Genomic DNA, 13,622 nt, shown 5'->3' on the forward strand with positions numbered 1-13,622 from the left:
GTAAATGCTTTTCATTTGAAAATGAAACAAAGGATGTACTGCTGCTAAGAGCTTCAAGGTCTAGAATTGCTTCTGTGCTCCTTATTATAATTCCTTTCTTCAAAATAGGCATTTTGTGTCCCTGAAGGACAAGCCTTGTGTTCACTCCGCTCTAGGAATTGATTAATGTCTCAGGCTGTGATGTATATTTAATCAAAACTCATGGCCTATTAACAATTCACAAACCATGACTGTGCACAGTTCTGCGCTCAACTCCATTTTGCATTTAAAAAAATGTTTAAAAATATGCCTCCATTCCCAGAATGGTACATAAACAAATCACATGTGTACTGTGGGAAGGGATGTAGAAGGTTATGAACTTATCGTAGCCTCAGGCTGTTCTGTGACAAATTAAATATCATCTGGCCACTGAGGTCCTTACCAGGCAGTTGGTCAAAATGAGCTATTGACAGATTGAACCTCTTTCATTGGAGACAAGTCAGCAGCTCACCCAAATATAAATTGTATCCCCCACATTAGAAAGAAAATTACAGCATGCTAAAAGTAAGCCTCTCATTTCTACCAGACTGCAGTCTTATGATTCCTTTAAAAGACAAGGAGATTTTATGGCAAAAGAAAAGTCACAAGACATAGGTCAAGAGCAGGGAAGAAGGATGGTGGGGATATTACCTTAATTCTAGTGTCAGCACCTAGGAGGGAGGTTCAGATTAATTGAATATCTATACTATCTTTACATAGACACATTTTGTTTCTTGAAGATTAATTATTTCTGCTCTCATTTTTGGAACCTTAACATGTCCCAGAAAGTGGATAGAAAAGTAGACCCCAGGCAAAGGGCTCAAAAATTTGCCAGGAACTTCACCCCACAAAAGATAATTGTCTAGATTCTAGTTTTCAGCTGAATTTAGTCATAGGCAAACCTTATTTTCTCTCTTAATCTAAGACTGTGCAGTTGGACTGAAAATGTTAGTGGTCTCTTTTTGTTCATGACTGGTATAAAAATATGCTTTGAAATGGACCAGCTATCCTAAAAAGATCCTACAAGTCAATTAAAAGGTTCATTTCTTAAAGTTTTAGCTTATAAACTAAGGTGTTTTATTTTACGTTATACATACTTTACCACAATAAACAAAGAAAAAAGAAATAAGTTATTTTTTCCCAGAGAAGCACACATATTAACTAGAAAGGGGAATGATTTTTTTGTGACTAGGTCATAGAATCATAGACTTTTAGAATTGGAAGTGATCTCAGAAAGATTCATCCACTACAGAATTTTCCAGAATGTAATTCTGCAATTGTTACAGCTTTTACAATAGGAAAATGTTCCAAAGGCATAGTGGCCATTAGTTCTGCTCACCACGATCCAGCTTTCCTCTCTCCTGGGCACAATCTATGTGCCTTAGAGTTGACTAGGGTCATTTGACTAGTTCTGGCCAATGAATTGTGAGTGAAAACGATATGCATCATATTTGGGCTGTAACATTTAATGGCTGATCTGAGATCCTCCTAAACTTCCTGTTCTCTTTCTGGTAAAATGAATTGCAATTTTTATGATGATGTTTATGATGGTATCCCTGAAAGTCCCTATCTACTGTCATTAACCCATATTGGATATGTGATGAGAGAGGAAGAGAGAGAGAGAGACAGAGAGAAAGACAGAGAGAAACTTTCCTATTTTAAAACCTATGGTATTTGGGTGCATTTTTTTTTCTCTCAGCATTACCTAGTCTATCTTGACTGATACAATGGTTCAGACAAGGTCGAGGAACACAGGTTCATGCAGAAATGTTCAAGGCTTTAAAATGCTAATAGAAAATATGAATCTTCAACAGAGGAACATATTGGAAACATTTTTCACACCTATTTGACAATGGAAGCTTTCACTCTGTTTTATTTTAATTTTTGTACGTTGTGCAGAATATTTATGACCACGTCAAAATCTGTGTTTCACAGAGCAATTAAGAAAAATACTTTTGGTCCAATCTCTGCAGTTTACAAAATAGTCAAACAAAGCCCCAAGGAATAAAGGTCTTCTCCAAGTGACTAGTCGGTTAGTGGCAGACATGGGACCTGATACCCAACGTCCATGTCCTGGCCCTGGCAAACTGAGTAAGTTTCACAAGTGAATGGAGCATTTCCTAATGTTCAAACCTTTTACATGAGTGTTTAAAGAGCTAGTCCAGTGAAAAACACCTTATTAAAATGCCACGCAAATTAAAACCAACACAAAGTTACTATTTGCCCACAGATAATTAAAAGAAAACAAAATAAAAAAAGCTCAAAAATTTCCCAAGAAGACAAAAGCCAGAGTTAACATTTTTTTGGAGATGTGAGTGGAACGCCATCTTCTAAAGCAGGACTCCACAGCCCTCTACAGAAAAAAAAGGAATGAGTTTTCTTACTAAAAACTTGGCAATGAGAACCTCAAGGACATATTACTCTCCTTTTCCTTGGGGAAAGCTTTGGCCAAAAATAAGATTTCAGCCTGAAATGAGGTGGGAGATACCTGATTCACTGAGCTTGCTGTTAAGCTGTGGAAGATACCTCTCTGCTTTGAAACAATTTATTTTGACTGGTGCTGGAGGCCCTAGCAGAATTTCTTCTCCCAGACAAAATCATAGTAGCCAGAGTGATAGCTTTGAAGTTGTGGAAGTAAACATCTACTGAAATCTCATTTGGATTTAACCAGAGTATAATAGGAAAGGAGTAAGAGCTGTTTGAAAAAAAAAGAAAAAGAAAAAAACCCAACAAACAAAAAAGTAAACTGCTGCATGGATATTGCTAGAAATTGATTTATTAACAAAAGATATAAGAAACTTTTTAAAAGTTATCTTTTGTAGCAATTCCAAACTTAGTCTCTGAGCTTCACCAATGCACTTTATTCCACTAATTAGAAAAGATTTTAAGTGGTATGCTGTGTCCTTCTGGAAATATGATCCCCAAATACAGGTTCTCCGCAGCTGCTTTGAAATTACTCAAACTGTATTGGGTTCTTCACTGGAGTGAAATGAGATCTCTAGTTAAAAAGTAATGAAGTGTAATTGAAGCATAAATAATGTTTAAACATTGTGGTGCAGAGCTGAATACTGGCATGTGAATAATTTTGAGTCATGCCCCAGGGTGTATCCTGGTAGGCACAGGTGGGGAGCACGAATTTCAAATAGTGCCTTGAGGGTGCCAGACGTAATGGCTAGGGCAGACAGACCTCTTCTTTGTCAGCCCAAGAGCCTCTGTACAGGAAGCCCTCATTTTAAGTACTGCTTACCACCCTGTGAACAGAGACCCTGCAGCCTCTCCCAGTCAGCTGCAGACGCAGGAGCGGCTGGGCTCAGCAAAGCTCCCTCTGTCTCAGCAGACACCAATGACTGCAGTGCCTAGTCTAAGAGCTCCTTCTGCACAAACAGGAGGTAAAATCAGGATAAACAGGACTTGGGAAAGTAATGGATCTGAAGGTGCTCTAACAGCTTCCTTGGAAAATGAATTCTAGAGGGAGGCATCCATTAAAATGCAGAAGGAAACAGTAAACCAAACCTGGAATCTCAGGGACTCTCCTTCACCTGTCACTCATTTGCATAGCCCACTCCTCCAGACATGGTACAACCGTACTTGGTAAAGGGGCTACTTGTCAAATCACAAAAACTACACAATGACTAAGCATCATTGCTTGTCTCCCATATTAAAAGAATGATTTAAAAAATATAATTGAAGCCTCTTTTCTGGTTCCTTGGTTGTCCCAACCTTAGAAAGAGGTTCATCCCTAAGTAATTTAAAAAAAAAAAATGTATTGTCATCTCTCTTTCCTTCTGTCTCTCATTTTCTCTTAGTCTCTGATTTGATAAATGCATTCTCAGGGAAATGTTCTGGATTTATCAGCTTATTATTTCCAGAGCTGTGGCTGTTAAACACATAATGAAAATCATGATAATACAAACTAATGAATCTCTGATAGTGGGCTTTCTAGATTTGCTGTCATTGATTGATAGAGGAGGAAGGGAGGCCTGACTGCTAACCATAAGCTGAAAGCAGGAGGCATTCACCAGTTTAATTCACTCTCTCACTTATCCATTCACATAAAGATTTTATTTATTTATTTATTTATTTTTAGACAGAGGGGAAGGGAGGGAGAAGGAGAGGGAGAGAAACACCATATCATTGATTCTCCAACCAGGGGATGGCAACCCAGGCATGTGCCCTGACCAGGAATCGTACCACTGACCTTTCAGTTTTATAGACCGGCACTCAATCCGCTGAGCCATGCCGGTCAGGGCCATCCATTCATTAACAAACATGTTATAAATGCTGATAAGCAGAGCACTGTACTCATTATTAACCCAGGTTCACAGACCAAAGATTTAAAGAAAATTAGTCTGGTGTTAAAAAAAAAAAAAAGACAGACATATAAACAAATATATGAAAAGCAAAGCAAAAGGACCTAACATATATGATAGAGGTGACAGCAATGAACCACAGAATACAGAGGGGTGAACAAATAATTCTCATAGGAAGATACAGAACTGACTCAAGCCCTGAAATAAAGAGTAATGGCTTCGTGCATGGAGAGGGGAGGGGAGTGAAGACCTCCCAGGCAGAGAAAACAGTGTGAGTAATGGACAAACAGTGTCACATGTTGCATTTCCATTAAGAAAAAGTCTTTAAACATAGATCACCTCTATCTAGTGCACGTCCTTCTTCCTTCAAATTATTTTTTAAAGTTGCCCATTCTTGCTATTTTTACTTCTTGATTTTACTCTTCAATCCCCATTTTTCTGCCTTCCACCTAAACACATACTGCAATTGCCTCTGCCTAGATTATCAATAATACAACTAAGAAAGCTCTGATATTGGTGGTATTTGGCACTGATGGCCTCTTCTTCCTTCTTGATGCTCACTGCTTTGGTGGTTTGAATGACATCATCCTCTCCTGGTTTTCTTCTTTGCCTCTGTAATTTCTTATGTCCCAGTTTCTTTTTGAGCACTGATTTCTCTGCCCATAATTTAGTGATTCCCAAACAGGGCATTATGAATCTCTAATTACTAGATGCCATGGAAATATGGATTTTGATAGGTAGCCTCAAAGATAACTCCCAATGGCTTCTGCTTCATGTCATTCATCGTCGTTGTCGGCAGCCATCCGTCTCGAGAGACGATGGTGTAGCTTCTTAAGAGTCTCTGCACTGCCGAGAATGGCTGTGCAGTCCAACTCGGGAGTGACACGGTATCTGTCTCCACCCGTGTTGAATCGACATCTTGCGATGACGCTGGAGTGTCCTCTCCAGTGAAGCTGAAGCTACAGAGCCTGGGCAGGGTGATATGGAGGGTCTGCTGTTGCCCATGCAGCAGACCCCCCCTCTCTTCGCAGCTGAAGGATCCAAGGGAAAGACGGAGTCAATACAGCTTGGCTTCAGGTGCGCCGCAGGAGTTGCCGGTGTTGACTACAACGTCAAACCGCCTTAGGGACTCCGGCTCTGGATTTTCTGTCGGGGTTTACTCCCTTACTCTCGAATATGGGGTAATAGACTGGACTTGTCTTCTAATGAACAGAATGTAGAACATGTGATGTGATGTTATTTCTGAGATTAGGCTACAAAATGTGGCTTCCATCTTGAAAGGGTTCTTATTGTTCTCTATTGGATTATTCAACCTAGAGAAGCCAGTGGCAATGTCATGAGGCAGACACGGGGAGAGGCCTAAGTGAGAAGGGACAGAGGCCTGCCACAACCCATGTAAGTGAGCTTGAAAGAAGATATTCTGTCAATCAAGCCTACAGATGAGACCACAGGCATAGCCAACAACTGAACTGCAACCTGAGAGGCCCTAAGCCAGAGGCATCCAACAAAGCCTCACCCCAATTTCTGATCCCCTGAAACTGTGAAATAATAAATGTCTGTTGTTTAGTGCTGCAAAACTTTGGAATGATTTGTTATGCAGCAGTGGATAGCAAACATAGGAACCCTAACTGTTGGGCCTCACCACCCACCCACAGCTCCCTGTCCCCACATCAGGCCCTTCTTTCTCCACCACTATTGGAACCATTTTACCAGATCAGTTCCCTTCTGACCTCTCCTATAAATTGATTTTCTTTATACAGTTTTATTAGCACAAATATTTTCACAGCTAAAACTTGCTTTGAAAGCCAATGCTCTAAATGTTGGTGTTTCTCGGGGTTTCATCCTTGGCCTGTTTCTCTTTGCACTTGACTCGTTCTGCCTTGGAAATCATTCTATGTCTATGTCAGCAACCATGCCCCCTGTTTTTCAAGTTCCCAAAAGCACATTTCTAGACTTAGTTTACTGATCATTGGCCATCTCCACTTGTGTGTCCCACAGGCACCTGGAAGTGGAAATGTCCAAAATTGAGCTTATAAATGTTCTTGCCAAATACGCTTTTATTCTATACTCTCCGCTTTAATCAATGGTGCTGCCATAACCCGGATCATTCTTAATTTCTCCCTTTCACTATTCACTGTTCTTTCAATAACCACCTAAAATCCCACCAAATCCAATTACTTAATATGCCTTGGATTTATATATCATACCTCCACTGTTGGTCTCTTACTGCATTCCACTGTGATTTCTCCTTGATTATTTCAACACCCTCATGAAGTAATTTGCCCACATCTACACAATCCAGAGGTTGAGAGTTCAGGTTCTTCCTTCATACTGCCTCATCTGAATCTCACCCCTGTTACTTACTCACTGGGTGATATTGTTCCACACACTACCCCATAGCAGTATCCTACAACCTTCATGAACCTACGAATATCTCAAGCTTCATGTCTTTCCATTCTTTCCTCCTGAACCTTAAACTCTAATCACACTAAGCTACTTGATCTTCTTCAAATGGGCCATGTTCTTCCTCATCTCTCCGTCATTGCAAATGCTGCCCATTCTATTATACAAACCCTTTCTACTCTACTGACCTGGTTAACTCCCACCCATCCATTCACATTTAGCTGATGACATTAAGTTTTCTAAGAAAATGTTGGCAATCACCACTGACACCCATGTACCACGCACATGCCCATGTACTGACATACCTATACATGCAGGTAGATCCTCCCATGAGAACCCATAGCTTTCTGTGCACATTTTTATGTTTAATATCCAGGAAGTTGTAACTATCCATGTACATTTCTGTCTCTCTCCACTAGATGTGAGCTGTGTGTCCCATCATGTGCAGGAACATATGAGACACTTTAGGCCCTTGATAAATATTTAAACAATGAATAAATGAGGACTCTAATTTAACATGTCCTTTTTTTCATTGACACAGTGTATGAACTCTCTGTATTAGGTTCCCATAGTTGACTTTTATAACACTAGTATGATAGACTATGGCAATAAGAAGGGGCATTCTTAGTAAAGCTCAAACAAGAATATTGTTTTCATACAATGAGGAATCAGGAAAGGATTCAGAGACTTGGTACCTATGTGTCCAACCTGGCCCGAGTGAGTGAAGTCATCTCATCAAGCCTATCTATGCCACAGCTTCAGGCAGGTGTATACCTGGGCAGTGTCTATTTTTAATTCTCCACTCCTGCAAAATTCCACGATAATTATTATGAAATTGAAAGTTTTTGAGTACTTCAAGCAAAACCTTCAAACCAACAACTCCAGTGAGGTAGGTTTTGTCTCTCATCTTTCAGCAACTCTCTAAGTATTCAGATGCCTTGAGTTGGGGACCCATTAGTCAGTGTATTGATTTCCAATTGATGGGAGGGTCAAGGTCTGAATCACTTCAGTAAGTGCCAAGAAAGGTAAGTGAAGAGACCAAAGAGTTTCCTGTCTTTTTAGATTTAATCAAGGAACTGCTAAGTTCCTGATTCTTAAAAATACAGAAGAATAAGAAAGTTATGCCTTTTTAATGCTCATACAGTTTTGTCTTTTGATACACCCTAAAGAAGTAACATAACTTGGAGAATGACAAATTTGCTGATAGAAAGGGGAGACAGTCTCAAGGTCTCAGTAATGACAACAATGAATGAACAGTGTCTGTATTACTGATGGGATCTTCTACTGAACCCACTCATTTCATGAAGGCTCTAATATGTGAGCTAAGCAAAGGTAGTTTTCTCAAACAGAACCATTTTCTGCAGCTAGGAAAAAGAACAGCAAAGAAAAGTATAGCTACAAAACTGACTAAGAGGATAAAGAAAGAACTCTTTCTATTTCCAACTGAGACAAATGGAATCTTTTTTTTTTTTAAGAATGTGTTTTTGTTACTAAAGTAAGGTGACATTGACCAGGGAAAGATAGAAAGAGAGTATTTGTATTCTTTGTAGGGTATACATATTGGAATTTTGGCATTTCCTTTGGCACAAATAATTTTCCCAGAGGTGTTGCCTGGAAATTTCTATGTTTCTGCAGAAATAGGAAATATAAGCAATAAACAAGTAATTGGAATATTTTATGTAAAAAATACTACTCATAAATAGTGGTGGCAAATAACTGACTAAAGTATTAACCTAAGAAAAGAGATGCCAACATCAGCTGACAACTGAAAAGTTGTATGTTCTGCAAATGTGAGCCCAAAAGTATAGACAGAGCTACACATTATAATTCAACTTACCTGGCACCATAAAACCACTCTAGAATTTGGAAATGAGCTAATGCTTTTCAAAAATTGCTTTTCAGTCTTATCTTTAAACCTGTGGCATATCATTGTTAGATATCTCCCAGTAAAAGATATTGACTTTATCAGCATCGAAATAATGTGTTAATAAAAGACAGTCTCTCTAACCCCTGGGGGAGGGTTTTTTCAATGCACATATCTGGCAAGGGGCTAATATCAAGGATGCTAGAAAGAACAGTTGGGAAATGGATAGGGGCTTTGATGAGATACATCACAGGGTAGGATACATGAATGTCCAATAGGCACAAGAAGGAGTTGCTCGTTAGGGAAACACAAATTAACTAACAATGAGATACCATTATGCATCCACAAGAATGGCCAACAGCTAAAAACCTGACTGTACTAAGTGTGGGTGAGGATGTGAGCAACTAGATCTCTCATACATTATGGTGGGAATATTAAATGATACAACTACTTTGAGAAAAAAAGATCTTATTGTTTTCAATAAAATTGAATATACATTTATTCTATGATCCAGAAATTCTACTCCAAGATAAATAGAAACATATGTTCATAAAGTGTCTTGCTAAAGATTGTTTATAGCAGCTTTATTATAATTGGCCGAAACCTGAAAATAGTCCAGGGTTCCATCAACAGGAAAATGAATAAGCATACTACAATATATTCACACAATGGAATACTACACAACAATATACATGCAATGACACAGATTAATCTCAAAAATATTATGGTGAGTGAAAAAATCCATATAAATTAGTATTCTCCAGAGAACATATATATGCACACAAATGTAATGAGTTTTATCTTAAAAATTGGCTTGTGCAATTGTGGAGCCTGGCAAAGCAGAATTCTGAAAGGCAGGCTGGCAAGCCAAAAACTCAGGCTGGAAGCAGCTAGAGGAGCTTGAGACCTTCGCCCATTGTCCTCTACAAGATTACAAAGGGTCTTAATATCTGAGAGGGAGGGATAGTTATTTTTTACGAACCATAGGTATGGACTTGGGGGGGGGATTGCTGGGGGAGGGAGATGCTGGGTGGAGGGGAGTAAAGGGGAGAAAATTGGAACTATTGTAACAATATAATCAATAAAATACATTAAAAGAAAAAACTCAGGCCAGAATTAATGCTGCAGTCTTGAGCAGAATTTCTTCTTCTTTGGTGAATTTCAGATTTTGCTCCTCAGGCCTTCAACTGATTGGATGAGGCCCACCGACATGATCAAGGGTAATCTCCTTTACTGATTGTAAAGGTTAACCACATCTACAAAGTACTTTATTAGTAACACCTATATTGGTGTTTGACTAAATAACTGAATATTATAGCCTAGTCAAGTTGACACATAGAATTAACCATCCCATAAACCTTACACATAAAAGACTATATTGATTTTATTTACATAAAATTTTAGAATAAGGAAAACTAATCAAGGAAGTATAAAATCATAATGGAGTTTGCCTCTTGGGGGTGCGGGTGGAGTGACAGGGAAGGGGCAGGAGAAAACTTTCTAAGGTGATGGTGCTGTTCCATGTGTAGAAAGGGGGTTTGAAATACACAAATGTGTGCAAGTATTGAAAGCCAGGGCATACACACTTGGGATTTGTTCATTTTATGTATGTAAACTTAATAGCAAAGGAAAAAAATCTGTAAGCAAATATCAAACTCTGTTTAATGGCATGTGTGATGAAGCATTTAACAGTAAGTACACTGATGTACTTTTAAATGCGTTGAAAAGTGGGATTGATTGATAAGTAAATAGAGGGGTGAATAAGTAGATAGATATATAATAAGGCGAGTATGGTGGTGTTAATAGCAGAGTGTAGGTGAGATGCACAAACGAGGTTTACTGTAAATGCTTCTGGCTTTGCTGTATGTTGGAAAATTGCCATGACAAAATGTTGGAAAAACAAACCAGTCTCTCAAAATAAGTTACACATATCTTTCCCCCATCAACCAACTGCTATCAAACTTCCTATAACAAACTACTCTCACTAAGACCACCGACTTCTATATTGCTAAATCTAGAGGACTCTGTTCTAGCCCTAGCATATTTTATATTTCAGAGAAGGTGTCTCTGAACTTAAGAGTTCATTAACTACTCCTTGGAAAGGAATGTAACCTCAACTTTAAATACTGGCATGTTTTTCATCACAACCACTGGCCCCATTTCCTTTTCCTGAGCAGAAAATTATCAATACTAACCTTCTTCTGTTGTCTGTGTCCTGGAGCCTTCCTATTTATGATGTGAATCAGCAACATCAATGTTACCTGGGAGTTTGTTAGAAATGTAGAATCTCAGGCCCCACTGCTGACCTGCTGAATGAGATTCTCTATTTTAACAAGATGGTGATTCATGTGCATGTTAAAGAATAGGAAGCACCGGCTTCTAGCTCAGCCGTCTAAACTGCATTGGTACAAGACACCGCTGTTTCCTGATTGACCATCTACTTCCGATTCCACCCTCCAAGTCTCCATCAAAGGCTTCCTTTCTTCTTTCTACCACATAGAATTGGAGTTCTGTCCCCAATGTTCTGATGCTCTTCTACCTTTTTGGTACAAGTCACCCTCTCACCCCAGTTTTGGAAATATCATCCACCTAAATGTTGACACTTCCAAAACTCTGTCCCTATTCTCTCTTGAAGCCCAGGCCTATGTGACCAATAACCCTTTGGCAATTTCTCTTTGAATATCCCACAGATACAAATGTAGTCATCAAGACAGATAGTGTCTCCCTATCTCCCCGCCTAACTTTGGTGAGCACCTTGGTATAAATTGCAAAAACTACATTCTGCCCTAAACATGTGACACATTTTTTTTCCTTTGGACAAAGTCAGTTAGCAAATACAGATGGCCTATGAGTTGCCCATAATATCCTGTAGTATTTTTCTACTAGCTCACACAAGCACTTGAAAATTCTGCCACCCTTTATTTTAATAGAGTTGAGTTCAACAATTCAATGGTTCTCTCCCCTATAACAACTATCTTAAATAAAATTATCCATGCCTATTTAACTTTGGTGAAGTTTTTGCTTTGACATGGGGTAATTATTACTCATCCTTTCAAAAGTCAGCTTCAATGTCACCTTTCAAAGAAAGACTTAATGACCTCCAGGTTAACTTTCCATACAAAGATTTGGTTGCCTTTCTTCTGAACTTCCACAATATTTGGTACATACATCAAATAAAATATTTGTTTTTATCTATCTCATCTCCCATACTGGGTAGAAATTTCTTTAATATGCAAATATGTCTTGCATCTCTGTATCTCTTGTTTCTAGAGCAAATTTTAGTCCACAATAAACATTAATTAATGATGGTTAAATGAATGATTAATCAAATGAACAAAGATATCAGATCCAGATTTTTCCATAACATGATGCTGAACAAAGTATGGCCAGCAGGCTACTTATGGCCTATTTAATGTCTGAAGGATCTAAAGCAATCATGAAGAACATATTATTTGATAAATACAACACACACACACACAAATGTGCACTGAGCAATTAGAAATAGAATATCACTCTTCTTCCTGGAATATATCCTGGAATATATCCTGAAATATATCTCATTTCCTAGTTTCAAGCATTTTGAGACCTCAAATGCCTCCACACATACTAAGCTAACCACTTATACGTTAAACAATTTTTTGGATATGTAATAACCTTATTTCATAGCTCAACTGTTTAAGCTAAAATTTGGTGACCTGAATGTTAGACTACTGTGAGCTTCATGTCTGCCTTGACAGTGTTTTCCTAAAAAGAAATGCAACGACCTCACAATTTTATGAATTAAGGATTGTACCTGCCTGGGTAAAAGATATTTCAAAATTTATAGAGCACATCAGTTTTGCCATATACATCAGAAACACAACCAGCCATTTATTAGGTGCTAATTCGGGAAAACAGATTGAGCTAAGCACTTTATAAGCATTGCTCTATTTAAATATCAATTTTGTGACTTAGATATTATAGCTGTTTTTACTAACCAAGTTTATCTTGTTGAAGTCTTTCTTGCTCACTCTGTCCCAGCGTGTAAATTTCCCACCTCAGAGGTTATTGCACTAGCTGTTTCATACATCTGAACTCTTTTCCCTGCAAATCTTTCTTTGGCTGGTTCCTTCTCATCTTTCAGGTGGCAGCTTAAATCTTACCTTCTCAGAGAGACTTTTCTTGACTGCCTAACTTAAGTTGTTATCTACCCCTCCCACATCCTTCTCTACCTCTTCTTCTTGGTTAATCTTCCTTATAACAGCAGTTCTCAAAACGTACGCTATAATCTTATGGGGAACTCTGAGTCTCTTTTAAGGATTCCATGAGGAGAACAATATTTTCAAAATACTACTAAGATGTTACATGCCTTTTTGCATGTAACGTGTGTCTGCATTGACATGTATACCAGTGGTGCAAAAGCAATAAGATCCTTAGTATGCCTTGGTATGAATCAAGGTATTAATACCAAACTATTCTAGTTATTGGTCGTTGTATTCTTTAGCACTGTGCAGACACAAAAAAAGTCTATTAAGAATATCCTTGATGAGGGCTAGTATTCAAAATATACAAAGAACTTATACTACTTGACAGCAGCAACAATAACAACAAACAATCCATTTTTAAAAAATAAGCGAAGGACCTAAATAGATACTTTTCCAAGGATGGCATACAGGTGGCCAACAGATATATGAAAACAGGTTCAATATTATTAGTTATAAGGGAAATGCAAATCAAAACCACAATGAGATACCACCTAATACCTGTTAGAATGGCTATTATCAATAGAACAAGAAATAATAAGCATCAGAGAGGATGTGGAGAAGAGCAAACCCTTGCACACTGCTTGTTGGACTGTAAATTTGCATAGCCACTATGGAAAACAGTATGGAAGTTCTTCGGAAAATTAAGTACAGAGCTACCATATGACCCAGAGATCCCTCTTCTGGGTATCTACCAGAAGAACTTGAAGATACTAATATGCAAAGGTGTATGTACCTCTATGTTCATTATAGCATTATAATAAGAAAAAGAATATCCTTGATGAA

This window comes from Furipterus horrens, unplaced genomic scaffold, assembly GCF_987537825.1.
Source record: "Furipterus horrens unplaced genomic scaffold, mFurHor1.1.pri manual_scaffold_2, whole genome shotgun sequence".
Taxonomy (NCBI): Eukaryota; Metazoa; Chordata; class Mammalia; order Chiroptera; family Furipteridae; genus Furipterus; species Furipterus horrens.